Source organism: Podarcis gaigeae (genome assembly GCF_964106915.1).
Source record: "Podarcis gaigeae genome assembly, chromosome: 17".
Lineage (NCBI taxonomy): Eukaryota > Metazoa > Chordata > Lepidosauria > Squamata > Lacertidae > Podarcis > Podarcis gaigeae.
The window spans coordinates 24,265,730-24,287,530 of NC_139694.1; positions in this window are offsets into that span (position 1 = coordinate 24,265,730).

A 21,801-nucleotide genomic window follows, 5' to 3' on the forward strand; every position below is an offset into this window, starting at 1 on the left:
TAGCCTAATGTTGTGTTCCCATTGCTACCATCATGGTAGTAGGTATATCTTAACACTCAAAAGATCTATGTCACCACCCAACACCCAAGTCAACACCCAAGTTCTAATTATCCACAGCAAGCTTCTTGGAAAAAAGGGAGGATATTGCTACCATAGAAAAACATCACACACACACACACACACACACACACTTAAGAAGACCACACATTTTTGATACAACCTTTACCAGTAAGTCGCTGAAATGGCTTTCTTATGTTGTGGGTTCCCTATGTCAGCCTTAATGTTCTCAAGTACTCAACATGTGAATCATTCTCATTGTGCCATGCAGAAGAGCCATCAGTTAGTAGTAGTGATGTGTTGGCTTGCTGAAGGTCTCAGACCGAAGCCCCAGTCCAGTAGGGCTAAGAAAAACTCTTCTCTGAAACCTTGGAGGGTGGTTCCTAGTCAGCATAGATAAAACAGAGTTAGATGGGACAACAGTTTGACTTTGGCCACCAAAAAGTGGAAGCTTCCATTGTGATATGTACTGGGGTGAGTACTTGGAAATCTTTCTTCCAGGATGGCGGTCATCTGAGCCCAAGAATAGTGGTCTTCTGCTGCATTGTGTTATGGAAAGATTGCAGGGTGCAAGTGTGTTCCAGGCTGCAGGCTGGCAGAAAACAGAGCAAGAGCTGTTGGTAGATAGCCTGATGATTTGCAGTAGAGCAATAAAGATTCCTGACACCAAACTGTTTATAGCAACAGAAATGAAAAGGCTTGGCATCTTATTTTCATTTAAAATTATGCCCTTAGAAAATCATGCTTTGTAGTCATTCAGATGGTGATTTAGATTTAGATTTATAGGTAATCCTAGTGTATGGATCATCTATCTACCGTACAGTCTGGAATTATTACTGAATCTCTTGGGTCAGTACAATGGATACTTCACCATCTAGGATACCTATTCTGTATCCACCTCCAACTCTCATGAACCACCAGTTTGTACCTAACTTTCATTGGTGGGACTTAAACTGTTGTTGTTTTAGTAAGATCTCCATGTCTCTTTCAGGTCACACTCTCAGTTGATTGGAGGAAACCATAAGGCTAAACAATCCTGACTAATGCCTCATTGTGAATGGAGAACATGGCCTAGAACATGCTCCAGAACCCTCTGAGATTAGGGATCCATCAAGAAGGGCATAAAAAACCAGTCCTCTAAGACCAAAGATTGATGTTGTCCAACATCCTGTTCCCCACCAGGGCCAACCAGATGCCTTTAGGCGGTGCTCCTAAGCAGGACACGAATACAGTCATGCTCTCTTGCTATTATTCACCAAAGAGTGGTATTCAGAGGTGCCTTTGATCCTGGAGGTCGTCTTCCAGTTGCAAAAAGCAATCAAATAGAAGAAGAAGAGTTTGGACTTGATATCCCGCCTTTCACTCCCCTTAAGGAGTCTCAAAGTGGCTAACAATTTCCTTTCCTTTCCTCTCCCACCATAAACACCCTGTGAGGTGAGTGAGGCTGAGAGACTTCAGAGAGGTATGACTAGCCCAAGGTCACCCAGCAGCTGCATGTGGAGGAGTGGGGAAACGAACCCGGTTCACCTGATTACGAGTCCACCGCTCTTAACCACTACACCATGCTGGCTCTCAGCAGCTTTCTCCTTTGTCAGGCACCTGGCTGTTGGGCACCTTCTCCAGATGAAGGAGGAGGAGGTCCACAGTAGTGGTGGAGGAAGAGGACACACAAACAGAGTGATGCCTGAACCAGTATTGTATCTGTTGGCCTGCTCAGCCTGTCAGTCTCGTTGCAAAGTCAGAAGAACCTGCTGTGAGTCTTCTTTAATTTTCAGTCTGTCCTCATCCTATATTCTTCTGAGATATGACAGTTCTATTCATAGAATACCCAGGACAATGCTTTTGTCATTTATAATTGTTTCCAGAGCAGCTTAACAACAGCTATAAAAAGCCTGCAACAGTGTCTTTTATTACACTCCACGAGCACGCTGTTTAGCAAACAAGGGTGGACCAATGTGGTCATAAGAGGCTCACATGCTCTCATTTCTTTACACAGCTTTGTTCTTTTGCAGAGTTAGAACTCCACCATATGCCTAATGGAAACTGAGATGAGCGTCACAGAGCTCTTACATACTTTAAAATAAAAGAATTAGTCAAGTATTTTCATCACTGTATCTTGAAAAATCGCAAGGCTGAGGTAGAGGCCCAACAATGTACATAGCACCTAGGCTCACCTTACTCTTGGGTAAAGTAAACTTTGGGTTGCGAAAATGGTAAACCCGGAAGTGTTTTGCCCCACGCGCATGCGTAGAAGCACTTTACTGCGCTGCACCCATGCACAGAAGCGGTCCCTCGAATTGTGGAAACCCCAGACGGATCCCGTCTTCAACTGGAGGTACCACTGTATTCCTTTCCAAAATAAATCAGAATGAGATTTACTCATAGTCAAGTGAATTTAAGGACTGCAACCTCACAGTGTACCTGTCTACTCAGAAGTAAGCCCAATTGTGCTAAGTGGGATTTACTGCCAGTTAGGAATGGGGAAGAACTTCAATTCAGAAGACACTCATTTAAAGGCAAACCTATCAGCCACCTTTGGTCAAATAAATAAAATATGTGCTTGAAGCTTGCCAAGAATGGAATAATGTCTCTGGGTTGAAAATAAGGCAGCCAACCTTGGCTTAAGTATTGACTTTGATTTTGTTTTTAATGCACCTATGTTACTTTCATCAGTTCTCAGTCAAATTGTTTTAAAATTACTGTTTTCTCCCCAGAGTCCCAGAATCCTAGACCCCTCAGGGCTTAGAAAGCTTTCCTTAAACAGTTGCTCTGCCCACCAAAGTCCATTGGTCAAGTATCTGCTTTGCATGAAGATCACAGGTAGGGTTGGGCTTGACCGCCTCATTTTCCTCACATGACTGCTTAAACCCACATGAATTTCTGTAGTTGACCTCTGCAGCCTGACTAATAGTGGTCCCAAGGAACATGGGTAGCCTATGGTATAGTTGGCTAGCAAGCATCACAAATATATTTCATGATGGAAATATAGCAATCGAGATTCGCAAATATGTCACAAATGATAGAAAACCCATGACAATCTTCTTATTCCCTTTGTTGGAGCAATTCATTAATTCAATATGAAATTCTGCAGGAGAAAATAGAGTCATTCTAACCTTTATATTACTTTTTCTGTTTTGTGTTAATTTTCTTTCATGAACAAGAAGGCAAGGGGGATGAGAAATGTTATTATTTTAATTATCATTACAGAGGCTCTTCACCACAGAGTTCAACAATAATTTTATTCCCTGCAGAGTTCATTTGCTTAAATACGTGGAAGGGAATTCCAGAGGAGAAAAATGTCATTAAAATATGCTTTGCGGTTTATTACTGGGGAAGGATTCAACCAACCCCTGAAAACAAACAAACCAAATATTATATTAGAAAGTATTCCTTGCAATCTCACCTATGCCTTTATATTATTATGATGAAATTAACTGTATGCATGAATAAAGCACCCTGCTCCCCTTGCAGACATTCAGGGTATACACACATGGACACTAAGGGTGTGGTTAAGAGGATGCCAAAGGAGGGGTCACTAGCAACATTCAGCAAGCAAATTATGTTGCCTAAATAGGATTATTTCATCCTCACAGCAACCGTGTGAGGTAGGCTAGGTTGAGAGATTGAGACCCAAAGCTTGTCAGTCTATACCACAGTTAATCTGGGCAGAAACAAATATCTAACAAATAAAGCTAGAATTCATAAGCGATCATACTTGAGTGAGTAACATTGCACCAAAACTGTTTGAAATATACTGTTATTCACTCAGTTTGTAGATCCGTCAGGCACACAAAAATTCTAGTCATTATATGCCCATCCTGTACCCATTTACTTAGAGGTTTCGATGATTAGGCGGTATATCAATCCTGTCAAAATAAATTTATTTTGCATTTGGCCCCATTGGTGCTAGTGCAACGTCCAGTCTTCAGAAAGAACAATGCAGATTTTAAAAGATTCTAAATAATAATAGAAAGGATAATATTATTGCTATATGGGCAGACATGGGACCTTTCTGAAATATTGCCAGTTCAGTACCCGAATGACAGCTACTCTTCTGTACATATTTTGGTGGCTATCAAGCTATTGAGGACTAAGTTCCACTGTCCAATTCTTTAAGTCAAATTTGTGGGAGTACAAACACTGGGGAAGGGCCATAGCCCAGCGTTCGAGCATCTGCTTTGTATCCAGAATGTTCCAGGTCCAATTCCCAGCATCTTTAGGTAGGACTAGTCACAGATTCCTGTCTAAAACCTGGGAGAGCCAGTAGTGGAGAGCATGGTGGCATGGAGATAATTGCCTGACCTCTGAGCAAGTCAATCATGGCTGCTTACTGCGTGGATCAAGGTTGCCATGAGGTTAGGGCAGGGCAAACACAGCGGCCTGGCGTTCCTACTGGTGTGTTTGCACCATGCCACCCTCCCCACTGCCTTCTCCCCTTCTCCCTCCTGGTAAGTGGCAGTGACCCACCTGTTGGGAGGTCAGGTAAGTATGATCAGGGCAGCTCCAGGTTTACTTCCTGTGCTTAGTAAGAGCTTAGATGACTTTCAGAAGTTATGTACTGCCAATCCAGCCAGCCAGCCCCTTATCCTAATAGGATTCCTCACAAGAAAAGGGAAAGGTTGACAGCTATGGTAACTTCTCCAAGCACAAATTTTGCCATCTCTGGTTGCAGGCAGTTTCCGAGATCTCCAAAGGAGGAGTATAACAAACTGCGGCACTCATGGAACCCCACAATGCAATTTCTTCCGAGCCACCTTGTGGTGGAAAGTTTTCACAAGATGGAAGCTTTCAGGAAGACTGATGCAAGACCGAAATTGTAGCTAGAAATTTCTCATAGCTATGCCAGACTCACAAAATTGAAAAACAAGTATTGGTGGAGGCGTACATAAAATGTCCTCATGCATGTCTTACACTGGTCTCGGCAATAGGAAGTGGAATCCTATTTCATTAACAAAACACACAGCAAGAAGAGGCCCTCCTCAGTAGTAAACCTGAGAGGTTTTCAAGAGGTATGATTCATCTGCTTAATTTCAGCATTCTTGGTTGCTGAAAGACACAGGAGCCCAGCCAATTAACAAGGTGCCAGGCCCATTTCCTAGCTTTGTGCAAAGTGGTAAGAAAATGCAGGAGTTCTGGAGAACTAGTCAAAACTAATGTACAGTCTTCTGAAATCTCCCTAGTCCAGAGGACTCTGGGTTTCCATTATTAGATTCTCCTATCCTGCCATATTACAGAAAATCATACCCGCTCACTGCTGGAAGAGTTATACTTGCAACGATTATAAATGTAAGAGATTCCCGAAAAGATGGCCAGTGAAGGATAGGACGTTTTCCTTTTTTTAATGAAGTTAACACAACCAAAGAGAAATAGCCTTGGAGAAAGGCAAATGGACAATGTCATGCCAATCTGGGTTCCGTTTTATCACTCACATCAAAGATAAGAGATTTGTACTGCTAAACTGATTAGATTAAATTCATTTTCCTTGTCTTAAGAAAAAAGGGACGGTCCATTCCTACTTTGTAAAATAAGAGGGAGAGATATCTGTGTATCTGAAGAAGTGTGCATGCACACGAAAGCTCATACCAAGAACTGACTTAGTCTTTAAGGTGCTACTGGAAGGAATTTTTTTGTTTTGACTATGGCAGACCAACACGGCTACCTATCTGTAAGAGGGAGAGAGAGAGGCTTAAAAATCTTAGAATAAAGCTTCAACAATAGTGCTTTAATGATAGCTAACTGAGAGTGGGTTAAAGCCTCAGCGCCTAGGACTTGCCGATTGAAAGGTCGGCGGTTCGAATCCCTGCGGCGGGGTGCGCTCCCGCTGCTCGGTCCCAGCGCCTGCCAACCTAGCAGTTCGAAAGCACCTCCGGGTGCAAGTAGATAAATAGGGACCGCTTACCAGCGGGAAGGTAAACGGCGTTTCCGTGTGCGGCTCTGGCTCGCCAGAGCAGCGCTGGCCACGTGACCCGGAAGTGTCTCCAGACAGCGCTGGCCCCTGGCCTCTTGAGTGAGATGGGCGCACAACCCCAGAGTCTGGCAAGACTGGCCCGTACGGGCAGGGGTACCTTTACCTTTACCTTTAACTGAGAATATGTTTTCAAATTGCTCGTTTCCCCCTTTACCCTTTCCTCTCTTTCTGTTTCTCTTTGCAACAGATGGTCTCCTTTGAATGTTTTTTTACAATCCGCATATATATGTAAAGCATATATAAACACTCACACACCACCAAGAAAAGCTGAATCTTGATACATGTATAATTTATGCAAATGAAGCTTTTTTAATTATAATTTTTGCATTTTTAGCATAACTTATTCTGCTGATGTTGGGGAGGTATGCCATGCAGGGCGCACAAAACAAGTCCCACCTCCAGTGGCTATTAAGCATATTCAGTTATCCTGCTGGCCTTGTGTTTACCTTTTGCCAGAATCCTGTGCAGGACCTGGTGGTCAGGGTGAGTATGGCAGGATCAAGAGTGATGTGGCAATAAGAGCCCACTGCTTTTCAAAATAACTTTTATTTGGTTTTGCAAATTTAAAATTATAATCATACCACAACAGATCCACAGTTAAAAGAGTATCAGGACTCGCCCCTTTCCCCTCCATGGGTTCTGTTGTTACCCCTTTTCTACAGCATCTTTTTTCAATAATCCAAGTTTTTATTTATTTATAACTCCATTATATCCATAGTTCTTGTTACATTTCAAGTGTTATTGCAGTCCTGCTAGTGTTTTCAACTGCTTACAGTGGTCTTCTAGGTAAATTGTATTTTTCCCCTGTTCCTTATTGAAGTTTAGTCCTCCACGTTTCCAGTCAGCTTTGCCATTTCGGCATAGTCCAACAACTTAATTTGCCATTCTTCTCTGGTAGGGACTTTATCTTCTTTCCATCTCTGGGCTAACAACATGCATGCAGCTGTCGTCGCATACATAAAAAGTCTTTCCTGCTCCTTGGGAATTTCAGCACGTACCATTCCTACTCAAAAAGCCTCTGTTTTTGTTTTGTTTTTAAACAAAAGTTATTTCAAACATTTCTTTTCAATTCGTTGTACTGTATATCACTTCCCAGAATGTTTTTATTACCTTACATTTCCACCACATATGATAAAAGGCACCTTCTTTTTCTTTACACTAAGAGTCCACTGCTGATTTCTGCAATCTCCTGGCACAGTTGCTCTTTTCTCCTCGCTATTGACTGAGCAAGTGGAATAACAAGGAGTAGGTGCAGCAATTCTTGCACCCTTTCAACTTTTGTGGATTGGGTCCAGGGAGCAGGCAAGTGAATGGGCAGTGATAAGAGTGGCAACACAAAGAGGTGGGTGGACTCAGGGAAACTGAGGCAAACTGAGATATCTTGCCCATTGGCACCCTAAAACTAAGTTGTCTATTAATTATATTTTCTCCTAAGCTAAGGAGCTAAGAGCAGGGATATAATTGCTCTCCTGCTCACTCTGAAAGTCTTTGGGGCTTCGCAAGTGCTCAACTCAATGATTCGGAAAGCCTCACACACCGCTCGCTACTGCCTCAACCTTATACTGTCCCTTCCCCAAGGCAAAACACAGACCCTGAAGAAATGGAAGGGGTCCCCCCTTAGTTTGTGTGAAGGGTGGTCAAAAGAAGCTGTGTGGGTGGGAGAAAGGCACTCCTCCATGGAGGACCTCTGAGAGTGTGGCATTTCTATGGAAACCTTGGGTTTTCCCTCCCCCCCCCACAGTGCCATAATAATAATAATAATAATAATAATAATAATAATAATAATAGTTTATTTCTACCCTACCCATCTGGCTGGGTTTCCCCAGCCACTCTGGGCAGCTTCCAACAGAAGGATAAAAATACATTAAGACATCAGTCATTAAAAACTTCCCTAAACAGGGCTGCCTTCAAATGTCTTCTAAACGTCAGGTACAGTGGTACCTCGGGTTACAGACACTTCAGGTTACAGACGCTTCAGGTTACAGACTCCGCTAACCCAGAAATAGTACCTTGGGTTAAGAACTTTGCTTCAGGATGAGAAGGAGTGCAGTGGCGGAACAACAGCAGCGAGAGGCCCCATTCGCTAAAGTGGTACCTTACCTCAGGCTAAGAACAGTTTCAGGTTAAAAGCGGACCTCTGGAACGAACTAAGTTCTTAACCCGAGGTACCACTGTAGTAGTTTATTTCTTTTACATCTGATGGGAGGGTGTTCCTCAGGGCGGGCAGCACCACTGAGAAGGCCCTCTGCCTGGTTCCCTGTAGCCTCACTTCTTGCAGGGAGGGAACCCCCAGAAGGCCCTCGGCACTGGACCTCAGTGTCCGAGTAGAACGATGGGGGTGGAGACGCTCCTTCAGGTATACAAGAATGAGGCCATTTAAGGCTTTAAAGGTCAGCACCAACACCTTGAATTGAACCTTTCCATCTGCACCCACAGAAACCGACAGAGGAAGCCCCACCTTGCCTTGTCTTCATTATATTAGACCCCCCCCCCCAAGTGTCCCTATTTTTCAGGGACGTCCTTGATTTAGAGAAGCCATCCCAGTTTCCAATTTGATCCCTGAATGCCCCACTTTTCCTTACGACGTCCTCATTTTCACCGGAGAAATGTTGGGGGGTATGTTATATTCAATAAGGGGAAGCCAAGGAGCTGAGGAGGCTGACAATTTTTCTACTTGGAATTTAATCCGAGGGGAAGGACTTTCTCCCTCATGGAGGTTTTAATGAGCTTTCAAATTCTTTCCCAAGCCCAGTGTGGGGAAAATGCACCAATATCTCTAGATCTGCATGTTTTTTCAGAAGACATGGTCCCAGGTCGAATAGAAAAGGGATATATATCTATATATATCTATATACCAGTTCCACAAACATTCCCATTCCCTGGAGTGTCATTTTGAGATGTACGCATCTAAATTACTACTTCCCCCCCTTCTCCTCCTTTGCTTGCTTTTCACCTGCACAAACAGCTAACCATTAGTTCAACTGTGGAATGTTTCTTTTGCCTAGCATTTAATTAACATTCCCCTTAGGTTTGTTAATTGGTTGGGTCACACCATTGTTGAAACAAGTCTCTTTAACATACTAATCATAAAGGTCATTCAAGGGGGGGGGGGAGCCCAATATTCTGCCAGCAGATGCAGCGGAAAGCAAACAGTATGGTTCACAGTTATAGGAGAATGTGGGGTTTCAATGTTTGTGGGCTAAAATCAGCTCAAAGATTTATACGACCTGAAGAGAAACCGGAGTATATTATGGCTAAAATCAGCTTATACATCCTCTTATGTCAGAGAAATCCAGTGGCACTGATCTAGCTGTAGTTGCGGGTATGTATTGTGTGAAGAAATGCTTTCCTTTGTGTACCTGAATCTACTGTCTTTTTTGGGTGATCCTCTCCACCAAAATTTAGCTTACAAGGGAGGGAGAAAATATTGATCTGTATCTACATATAATTCACAATGCCCTACAAGTTTCTGTCATAGTCTTTACCCTCCACCTGCACTTTTTTAAAAAAACCAAAAAAGTCTAAAGCAATTTATTGGTGGTTTTTGTTCCCTGTCTAGCTCTACAACATGCTTTGAAAATTAAATATAAATGGTGTCCTCCCTAAAAGAGGGCACGTGTTGCAGTGAGACCTGGAGACTGACCCCCTGTATTGTGGGTGGGTTTGATTGGTTAGCCACAATACCCAATTGGTGGGTCCCTCAATGTTGGGTTCAATCTGACCAATGGAGCGCAGTGCAAACGGATCGAGGGACCTATATATACCCATGCACATGACCCAGAGCTTCCTCTTTCGGCTCTTGCATTTGGAACAAGCTAACAGCGTGGCCTCTGTGCAGCCGAGAGACTTACCTTCGACGGATCATCTGGGTGATTTCTTTCTGTTTTTTATTCCCCCTTTTTCGTTATTGCTTTTATTCTTCCATTTGAGTTGTCCTCTCCCCCTTTCCTTCCCTTTCCCTTGCTCTTAATGGGGCTCCAGCCCCTGGGCACTCGCGTTGCGGAGCTTGCTGCTGCTCTCCCCTTTCATTTTGGCGGCTGGTTTTTTTCAGCTGCGGCAGCAGCCTTGTGCTTAATATGTGACTTTGGGCAAGTGCGTTTGTCGCTCCTGTAGTCCTGTCGTTAAGTCCTTTGATTGGTTTCATAGCAGCGAGAGTTCCCTTTCCCTGCCTTTATTGTGCTCCCTTCGTTTTAGCCAGGTCATGTATTTGTTAAGGGCGGGAAAAACCCCTGTCTCGTTCCGACCGCCATTTTAGGTTGCAGAGTCTGGTTCTTCCTGATTAGTTTTGGCGGGAGCGCCATTTTGCAATGGCAGGAGCGCCATCTTTTTGAGGCAGGAGCACCATTTTAAAGGCCTGGGTTTTTTTGTGTACTTGTAAAGCCACTTCTGACCTCGGGAGAGATCTGGGGAATCCTCGGCCGCGTCATCCCCATGGCAGCCAATTGGTGTGGCCTGCCTCATTTAAGGCAGGCGCAACCAGTATGGGTATTGTTATGTAGATGGATGGGGGGGAGCGCCATTACCTTCCTCAGATATTGAAGGATAGTCCGGTAAAGGATTCCGGGGGGCGTGGCCCTGTCCAAAGCCTATGGAGGTCAGGGCCTAAGGCACGCCCCCAAGCAGTGACCCCGGGGGAGTTCCTAGTTGATGTGCATCAGCAGGGCTCCCCCTGCTGGTGTTAACCCTCCCCGGTCTTCAAGCAAGCAGGCTGAAGCTGGATACTCGGATAGTCGGATAGGACCAATGCCTAAGCCAATACTGCTCATCACCTGTAACCAATAAAAGTTGTGGCCAATTTTAGCCCATTAACCTAAATAATGGTGTCATGTGTCTTTATTAATACTGGTGGGAGACGGGAACTCGCCATGCAATTAGTATTCCCTACACAAGACAAAAGGATTGTGATGCCTATTAAAAGGAATCCCAGTCCTGCTCTCCTTTCTAAGAGGGTCATTAGGGATCCCTCTCAGTCATTGTGTTCTGTGCCAGCCCCTGCAGTTCATCAGCCTGGCCCTTCCATGTCCTCTACTGTTATTGAGGCTCATGGTGTTGGTTACTATTTCCCTCACTGAGCAGCAGATGCATGTCACAAGACAATGTTTACATTCCACAGTCCAAGTTACTGTTGGATTCCCACGGGAAAGGGAGACTGGATGTGACGTACACTGGTTTCCTGTTTTTCAGTGTTCTGTCGTTTCTTTGTTAGAGTGAGAGTTGCTTCTCTGCTCTCACAGAGGCAAGATGTACATTTGTGTGTTCTCGGTATAGATGAGAAATAAAAAATTAGCATGTAGCACGATACCTGCTTATCCTTTCGTCTGCGAAACTACACTCTGCTGTATCAGCTCCAGATGGGCCGGAGCTGATCAAAATCTAACACATGGTCCTTTGGATGTGATCCTGGGGCTTTGCTGTCTCAGTTTCAGCCTTCCAGAATACCAGTCCCAGTTAGTCCTAGGGGTCTTCCTAGGAGCATGGGTACTATGGTGCAGCAGGCCTTTCGGTCAGGGCTGCCTTGTTTGCAGTCCGCACAGCATGTGGGAAGGGGAATTTTCTCCCAGCCAAGCTCCTCACATGTTTTTAGTTCACGCAGGATCGGTCTGTTCCTTCGAGGGAGGTGCTCAGTGTCCAATCTTCAGAAGAGGATCTCCCGGTGCCTGGAGTCCCTTCAACTGGTGGCAAGTGGCAGAGGAGTTGTTGCTCCAAATGCAGGGCCAAGAGGTGCAGAGATGGCAATTCCTCCTCTTCTACTGGTACGCCTTCTCATATCTCTGATGAGGATTCAGACACAATTCTGGGTCTGTATTGGGGTCACGGTGAAGGGGCCTGCTGAAAATTGGCAGCATTTAAGGACACATTTCTGCAAATAATTTTCCCCAATATAATGCATTTTTGGGGGGGGGGGTTCACCAATAAATGCATGCTATGCACACTTTATGCTGATTTGTGCATTTTTGTGTACATTACTTTAGTTGAAGAATTGCATTGCAAAATTCAGCAAAAGTGGATTTTGAAGGATAGCTACATTGTAGTTCACAAGTAATTTTGGACATGCATATTCACACCAACATTTTATGAACCAACATTCAGTCTCTCATTTCATTCTGTCACAAGAGTGCTTATTTTTTACTTTGTGTACTTAGAATCTCCATCTCAGAAGCCTCCAATGTTACCAAATAGAAAAGGATGTGTGCTTTGCTACAGATGAGTAATATGTAGTTCTTATTTCTGTATTAATGATTACCATGCAAATTTTGAAATTTCACTTCAACCCAATGCAGGCTATGAAAGGACATGGGAGAGTGTGGGAACAATTCTTACTAAATGCGGTAGCCCACAATATGACTGAAATCTAATGGTTAAAGGATGCTGGCAGCTAATTCCTGTTTAGTGATCTGCATATGCAATGTATGACAAAATCTAAGGACTCCTATGCTCTGTTCTAGAGAGCTAGTGTGGTGGAGTGGATAGAATGCTATTTAAGCATTTGGTAAGGAAGAGTAGACAGTAGGTGTTTGATTTTTAAGAGAGAGATTAATGAAGACTGCAGCTGGCATGGATCATCTTAGCCACTGCCTATGCTTTATACATAGCAGAGTGCCCCTTCTAAGATGATGGCTGCCATGGCAAACAAAAAAAAAATAAACTATTCTTCTTGATTTGGATATACTGGTTATATACTGGTTATACCACATCTAAACTTATGCACATTTCATTAGTAGATTAATCAACTAAAACTAATAGATTAATCAACTAAAACTCATTAAGCATTTGGATAAAATAAATTCGTGCAAGTTAGGCTTAATACATACAATGTGCTCAGACAAGTGCACATACGCACATACTCCCTTGGTTTGAAGGTTGTTAAATGCCCTTGTCGTTGATTCTTAAATTTGGGAAGAAGAGCAGCACAGAAGTGACAGTGAAGCAATATTAGGAGTACTAATTATATTGTCAATCAAGCGTGTTGAGAGGTGACGCTGTCCTTTTATCCTCAGCTGACCCACTTCTGCTTGAATATTCTAACGCATTAAATACCAGCAATATGAAACATTGCAGAGTACGTTGGAATCTTTACAAGACCGGAAGCCTGACATGATAAGATTGAGAAGGGATTTTCATAGGTAGGTTTTGCATAGGCAGCTTCCATCAAGTTTTCCTTTCTCTGACGTGTTTAGAAAGAGTGTCAAGCGATTCATTAAAAAATCATGGTCCTGGTATATTTCCTTTTTTATGTCAGTGGTGTTGCCCCAGAAGTAATCCATGTCCCATTGCTCTTAAAATAGATTGCATTTTATGTGTAAAAAAAAATAAAGCAGATGTAAATATTTAATATACACATCCTGAGCCAATAGTATATCAAGGTGTAATTTGTTGTAGTTCATGTACATAATAAAACATTAAGCAGATCCTGCTGAGATGTACATACATGGCACTCTCAGAAGGGAATGAAATATAGCAAATCAAAGTTCACAAATGAAAGATGGAATGTAGTGGGGTCCCCCTCCCCACTCTAATAAATTCTAATAACTGAAGTCAGCATTTCTGGAAATGGGCCACCTTCCTACCTGACACATTAGTATTGATTATCTCTGCATCATCTGTTCGTACTTAAGAATACAGGACTTTTCCAAAAATGCTTCGTCCAAAGAGTCTCAGGCTATTGTGGATTGACAACAGCAACGTTATTACAGCACCATCAACATACATTATGCTTTCTACAATTTCCTTTTACAGTGGTACCTCGGGTTACATACACTTCAGGTTACATATGCTTCAGGTTACAGACTCTGCTAACCCAGAAATAGTGCTTCAGGTTAAGAACTTTGCTTCAGGATGAGAACAGAAATCGTGCTCTGGCAGCGTGGCGGCAGCAGGAGGCCCCATTAGCTAAAGTGATGCTTCAGGTTAAGAACAGTTTCAGGTTAAGTACAGACCTCCGGAACGAATTAAGTACTTAACCTGATGTACCACTGTATTTAACATGCATCTCTGGGTTATTTGTGGGTCATAGGAATTCGTTCATTCCCCCCAATATATAGATGATAGATAGATAGATAGATAGATAGATAGATAGATAGATATAGATAGATAGATGATAGATAGATAGATAGATAGATAGATAGATAGATAGATAGATAGATAGATAGTCCAGCCCCCCACAAGGTCTGTGGGACAGTGGACCAGCCCCCTGCTGAAAATGTTTGCTGACCCCTGATCTAGCAGTTCGAAAGCATGCCAGTGCAAGTAGATAAACAGATACTGTTGTGGTGGGAAGATAAACGGCATTTCCATGTTCTCTGGTTTCCGTCACGGTGTTCTGTTGTGCCAGAAGCAGTTTAGTCCTGCTGGCCACATGACCCGGAAGCTGTACGCCGGCTCCCTCGGCCTGAAAGTGAGATGAGCGCCGCAACCCCAGAGTCGTATTTGACTGGACTTAACCATCCAAGGGCAATAAGCAACATTCAAGAGTGACTAATGATTTCCCCCAAATAACAAGAGGTGTCTACTCTGAATTATTATCTTGAACTAAAGCAGCCAGGAGAGAAATATGTTCAATAATTAGTCTTCCTATGATGGTAGGCAGCCAGAGGAGGAATGCACACTCAAAGAAGTGGAACTCCCGAAAACTCATTTTTTAAACAAAACGAAACAAAAGAAGTAATAGTCAAAGTAGACATGATACAAAACATTCAGCTTCAAGACTGTGGGGTGTGTTCCAAACTTCATCAAGGGGTACAGGTTTGCCTCTTTGTTTGTGCTCCCCCTGAAGAGGGCTAAGATCAATAGTGGCAACCAGTTTTCCTGAACAGTCAGCCTAATGACTCTTAATTCCTGCATAAAGATCGTCTTGCCCAGCTGACATGTATAACATTAACTGGCAGTCTGCAAAGCAACTTGCTAAAAAGTGAAAATAATTTTCCACAGGCTTACTCAGTAAGTGAAAAATTCCAGTTTTTGAAAAGTTTTTATGTTGCCATTTACCTCCTATGTGGAAGCTCTACCAGCTCCTGACTTCATTGCAATAAAATATGTGTGTGTGTGTGAATATATATTTGGAAATTTGAAAAATGCAATTTTCTTCCCCCTGAGAAATGAAGCCATGCTGACTGTGGTGGAAGGAATATTTTGTTTTGGGACAGCTAGCATTTAATCACAGTAATTTGGTGGACGGATTAAAAATTGTGCTTGCTTTTCACATGAATCTATGCTGGTCAATGGAGAGATCCCTAATATTTCCCAAAAAAACCATGGGGAGAAGAAGCCCCTTCACACCAGAAAGCTTTGCAGTAACAGGGTCTTTGCTGGGTACATTTTCCTTGTGTCCCCCCCCCCCATCCTTCCCCCATGCAACTCAAGTTAAAGATCTCTCTTTTTCATTGAGAAGAAGCTATATTCCCCAAAAGCAAGTAACCTACCACCCACCAACAAACCTTTGTGTAGCAGGGTTGTTGTTGCTTTTTAGATTTATTTCCCACCTTCCATTCATGCTCCTTGTTCTGCATTTTCCTCACCCCGGGCTTTCCTAGCAATCCATGCTTCTTTCCCCGTTTGCCACCCTTCCCCTCTGTATGGTTTCCTATTGTATTCATTCCAAAACGGTAAACTCTTCACTTTTGTCAGAACCACAGCAGCTGTCAGATGAAATTTGGGCAGACTTAATTTTCCAGGTAAAGGTAAAGATAAAGGCACTCCTGACCATTAGGTCCAGTAATGACCGACTCTGGGGTTGCGGCACTCATCTTGCTTTATTGGCCAAGGGAACCGGCATACAGCTTCCGGGTCATGTGGCCAGCATGACCAAGCCGCTTCTGGCGAACCAGAGCAGTGCACGGAAACACCGTTTACCTTCCCGCTGGAGCGGTACCTATTTATCTACTTGCACTTTGACGTGCTTTCGAACTGCTAGGTTGGCAGGAGCAGGGACCGAGCAATGGGAGCTCACCCCATTGTGGGGATTTGAACCACCGACCTTCTGATCGGCAAGTCCTAGGCTCTGTGGTTTAACCCACAGTGCCACCCGCATCCCAATTGCATCCAAGGAAATGGAAAAAAAAGTTATAGACTTTTCCTTTGTTTATCTTTAAATAAAAATGTTAAGGTGCTCTGCACAGAAATCCCAGAAAATATCTACCTATAGTTTGGCAGGTTTTATCTACTCTAGATGGGCTTATATGCCTGCAAAAAGGGAGGTTATAGCCATTGTTTATTTATTTCATTTTTTAAAAAAATCTCATTATAATAGTGAAGGGGGGGAGGAGGGGAGGAACACTGCTTCATTTTTAATAGATGTAATTCGGTTCCAAATAACAAGAGAAAGTGACTCTGCTTCCCCACGCTACTGACACAAATATTGTGGCTGGTGCCCACCTCCAGTAGATATATTTCTGACTATGCTTGCATAAGTTAGACATTCATACTCTCTCAAAAGTTGGTGGGCTTCTCCTTAGTTTCCTTTTCTTCTTAATTAGTGATCGTGTTGCATTGGTATAAGATGTTCTCTCTCTCTCTTTATTGCCTGTATTTTTAACTTTACTTGAAAATCAAATTCCAGTTTTTAAAAATAAAAAATACAACTTCTTCTACTTATATTCCCTTGTGTGTGCAGCTGCAGAGGAGTGTGGGCTGGGTTCAGCAGGAGCAGCACAGATTGCAATAGCTTAGGTCAGATCCTGTCAGGGACTGGACTGACGAGGAGTGGTAGAAACCGCCTCTCCTCTCTCCACACCTTCCGAAGAAGAGGAGGACAGTATAGATTTAGAACAGTGGTTTGCAGAAGGACATAGTTCAGAGGCTGCAGAGGGGAGAAGCTGGGGAAAATTGAGAGAGGAACAGTAGGAAGAAGAAGCAAAAGGGGAGAGACAGCTGACAGACTCAGTATCTTTGGAAAACATTCCTGACCCCCCCCCCCACCCAGGACAAAGGCAGGCATTGAGAGTAGTAGAACAGAAAGCTCAGAGGTAGAAAGCACAGATCAGCTGGTGCAGAATAGGAGGAACGGAGAGGGTGGGACTTTACTTGGAGCAGCACCATTATTCTAAGAGAGACCAAAATCCTTCGTTTCTCTCTGTGAATATTGAATAAACTACTTGCTAAGAATATTGAATGGGACACAGCTGGCACTGTGGGTTAAACCACAGGGCCTAGGACTTGTTGATCAGAAGGTCGGCGGTTCGAATCCCCGTGACGGGGTGAGCTCCCCTTCCTCAGTCCCTGCTCCTGCCAACCTAGCAGTTTGAAAGCACATCAAAGTGCAAGTAGATAAATAGGTACCGCTCCGGCGGGAAGGTAAACGGCATTTCCGTGCACTGCTCTGGTTCACCAGAAGCGGCTTAGTCATGCTGGCCACATGACCCGGAAGCTGTACGTCAGCTCCCTCAGCCAATAAAGCGAGATGAGCGCCGCAACCCCAGAGTCAGCCACAACTGGACCTAATGGTCAGGGGTCCCTTTACCTTTACGAAGAATATTGAATAAATTACTTGCTAAGAACTCTTCTTCTTTTTCTGCTTCTTGGCATCCCACCATGGGAGGGATAGGATTCCCTGAAGTTTGACAGATCCACACCTTGGGAGGTCTTCAACTACAATAAGTTTTAGTCCTATTGGAATTAACAAGCATGACTCGGTCAGGGCCATGAATTTCAATAGGCCTAGTCTAAGTAAAACTTAGTTGAATAGCAACCAATGCATTTGAAGCATAAAGACTCCCGAGAATAGTAGTTTGCTAAAGTTGCTGAGAATTGCAGCTCTGTGAGAGGAAAACTACAATTCCCAGGATTCTTGGCGGCACGGGGCAGATGTGCTTTAAATGTGTGTTGAATGTGCTTTGAATGTGTGGATCTGCCCTGAGTATGTGCCATCAAATATCCTCCAGAACAAAGGATGTTGATTTCTGGTAACTATTTGTCTACTTGTGAATTCAGAGTGGTTTGGGACTCTAGAATATGGAAGGGGAAAGGAAATAGGTACATCAAATGGCCTGAAAGCATTAGAGAGAAAGGGAACATATTTTTATCAGTTGCAAGCACAGTTTTCAAAAATTAGCATTTTGCTTTAGCGTTTTCACCATGTCGTACTGCAGACAGGGCTCACACAATTGCAAACAAAATAAAACCATTTCCTGCAAAGAGAAATGTAGCATGTCAAGGAGGTATTTCAGCCATCACTTTTCCCAAGCACGTAGTTTTATCTATAGAATTAAAAATAAAAATAAAAATGACCACCCCCCACAAAGGAATTGAAATGCAACAAAGCTTGCATTTTGTCACCAAAATATCATTTCTTTCATTCATTTGGTAAAGTGATCTCTGCAGTCTGCGGAAGCTTATGCCGTAATACAACGGTTAGTCCTTAACTCGCTGCAAAACTTTGCTGATGTTGTCTTCATTGGAGGAGCAATCTGTTAACTGGGTTCTGAAGTGGTGCAACCAGGATAAAGTTGGCCACCCCTGTGAGAACCAGGCCTTTGGACTTTCCCATGCAGTACAGCACAGCTGGTTTCCCAGATGTGTAACTGTCACTGAGAACCTACAGTAGATGCCATTGGCTATATTCGATCTGAAACAGCTAGATTTCTAGAAAAGTAATTTCAGACCCAGCAGGTGTGCTGGCTCAACTTCTCGTCCCATCAGTTTTAAATTAGTAAAACTTTATAAGCAGGAAAGGTTTGTAATGGGTAACATGAAGAATTATATCCCCTCCGGTGCTTGCCAGAGGTAGATACGGTTCATCCTGTCCACTCGGTTTCCTTGCCGTTCGGCAAGAATGATTGGCGCAGATTATTTTCTCAGGGGCATCTCATAACTACTTCACAGCATAGATGTTGAGGTGCATCTGTGAAACATCTTCTGTGCAGGCATCATCAACGTGTAACTGTGATACTTGCAAGCACACAGAGTGCATCACCAAGGAAGGAGGAATGGCTGCAGATTCAACATGAGGGTGAATTTTCTTAAATGCGCACACATCCAAATATGAATGTGCACATGCATATTTGTATGTGCATTTTTTCTCTCAAAATGCATATTTAAACCTGCATTTTTGCAGATAGACATTGCCAAGAGCTAACATGACTTTGATAGAGGTGAGCTGTTGACAGCTAAGGTTCAGTATGCATGTTGGCCTGACAGATGTGGATCTGGTCATTTCATACATTCCCAGTGGCTTTTTTAAAAAAAACAACAACATTTTTAGGGGTACTCTCATTTTGACTCAAGAAAAATCACCATTTTGTAGTTCAAATCAGGAAAAATAAATACAGTAAATGGACAAAAGTACTAAGTTTCACAAAATATTTAGGAGTATGCATACCCCTACATCCCCCCCCCCCAGAAAAAAGCACAGTATGTACCTATATGAAAGTATGTATATAATATGGGAATTTGCAATAAGTAAATATGTCAAGCAACCCTTCCCCCCCTGAGTTACTAATATTTCCAAGGGATGCAGGTGGTGCTGTGGTCTAAACCACTGAGCCTCTTGGGCTTGCCAATCAGAAGGTTGGTGGTTCGAATCCCCGGGGCAGAGTGAGCTCCCCTTGCTCTGTCCCAGCTCCTGCCAACCTAGCAGTTTGAAAGCATGCCAGTGTGAGTAGATAAATAGGTACCACTGTGGCAGGAAGGTAAATCGCATTTCCGTGCACTCTAGTTTCCGTCCCAGTGTTCTGTTGCGCCAGCAGCAGTTTAGTCCTGCTGGCCATATGACCCGGAAAGCTGTCTGTGGACAAATGCTGGCTCCCTCGGCCTGAAAGCAAGATGAGCACCACAACAGATAATAATAATAATAATAATAATAATAATAATAATAATAATAATAATAATAATTTATTTATACCCTGCCCATCTGGCTGGGCTTCCCCAGCCACTCTGTGCAGCTTCCAACAAAATATTAAAATACAGTAATATACAGTAAAGGATAGTCACCTTTGACTGGACTTAACCATCCAGGGGTCCTTTTACCTTTTTACCTTACTAATATTTCCACCCTAGTGAGAGTATAAAAGGGAATAACTTGTTCAGGGAGGGCGAAAGGAGGGGAAAGGGCCACCAAGCACCTTTCCCAGGCGCCATTTTTTTCATTTCAACCTGCAGCCCCAGTGGCTGCATCGTGGAACAATCCTACCCTACTCCTTTAAAGCAATCGTCCCCCAAAGAATTCTGGGAATAGTTGTTTGCTAAGGGTGCTGGGAACAATCTCTCTTTAGAGAGATGGATGGTTAGAGTCTGGGATATGGCCCTATCTGAAAAGTTAATGTAACACAGTAGGGTAACACAAGGTCTCTCTCGCCATGACAAGTCCGGAATTATGTGGTACTCTCTATCACAATGCATCAGTAAATCTATTCTATTGCTTTCTTCCACTCTTACCCAAGTATCTTCCTGACGCAGCTCAATAAGACCCAGGAACATAAGAGGATTGGGGTCTAATATTCCATTATTATTATTATTATTATTATTATTATTATTATTATTAAAAAATTAAGCAATAATCAAGTTATTACTATGATTACAGTGGTTCTCAGACTTAATCCGTTCCAAAAGTCCATTCCAAAACCAAAGTGTTCCAAAACCAAGGCACGCTTTCCCATAGAAAGTAATGTAAAATGGATTAATCCGTTCCAGACTTTTAGAAGCAACCCCTAAAACAGCAAGTTAACATGCATTTTACTATCTAACTAGACCATTGAGCCATAAAATGAAAGCAATAAACAATGTACTGCAGTCACACACACAATCAATCAATCAATCAATCAATCAGTATAGCTGAACTGGGTTCCACACAGTCACAAAAAAACAAAACAAAAAAGCCACAAAAACGCAAAATAAATAGCAAAAACAGACAGACCTCTGCATAACACTCAAAACAGAAGTGTGGCACTCAAAGCTGAGCATGTTCAGCTTCCAAAAAAAGTTTGCAAACCAGAACATTTACTTCCAGGTTTGTTTGGGTTCCATGTTGTTTGAGTACCAAGGCGTTTGAGAACCAAGGGACCACTGTATTGTGTTTACATATGCTACATATTGTGCTCTGTTTTTGTTGAATTCTGTTATATCATTTCTTACTTTAAATGGAAAATCAATTAAAATATTTACCCAAAAGATGCTTGGAGTTGCTGTTTGGGGGGGGGGGGAATTTCAGTTCCCACAATTATTGTGCTGGTGGGTGGGAGAGAGGTGCTTTAAATGTGCCTTAAATGAATGGTGTATGCACAGCCCTAGTTTTCTCCTCGGGAAACTAGTTCAGCAATATAAAATAAAACACAGCGTCCACACTTGCAGTGGCTGCCCTAATGCAGCCAGTGTCATGCTGTGGCCAAAGCGATCCTTTTCTTTCTCTGGGTTAAACCCTAAACTTCATCTTTGCATTTTCCTGAATTGGTTTCCCCCCACCATCGTTTGCCGGAGTTTCCCTCTCCCGTCCCAGCGCAGTTTCTTCTTCCTGACTTGCAAACCGTAATGGATCTCTATATCATACCGAGTTTGGAGGACTTATTCATTTTTTCTTGCAAAAGTTAAATAAAGTGCAAAACTTTCAGCCCATCAATCCTTTAGCAAGCTGTCCAAGGTGACATTTCATTAGCACATTTTGTCAGTGGATAAATTGTACAGCATGCTCGGAAGGGAAGGTGGAAAACATCCAGTCCTTTTTCATTAGATCCATCTGAAGCTGAACCACTGGAGATTACATACAAAAAGCACACAAGACAGAGGAAGCGCTACCCTGTCTATAAAGTGCATTAATCATTCATTCCTTTCCGAGTGCCTTAAGTCAGTGC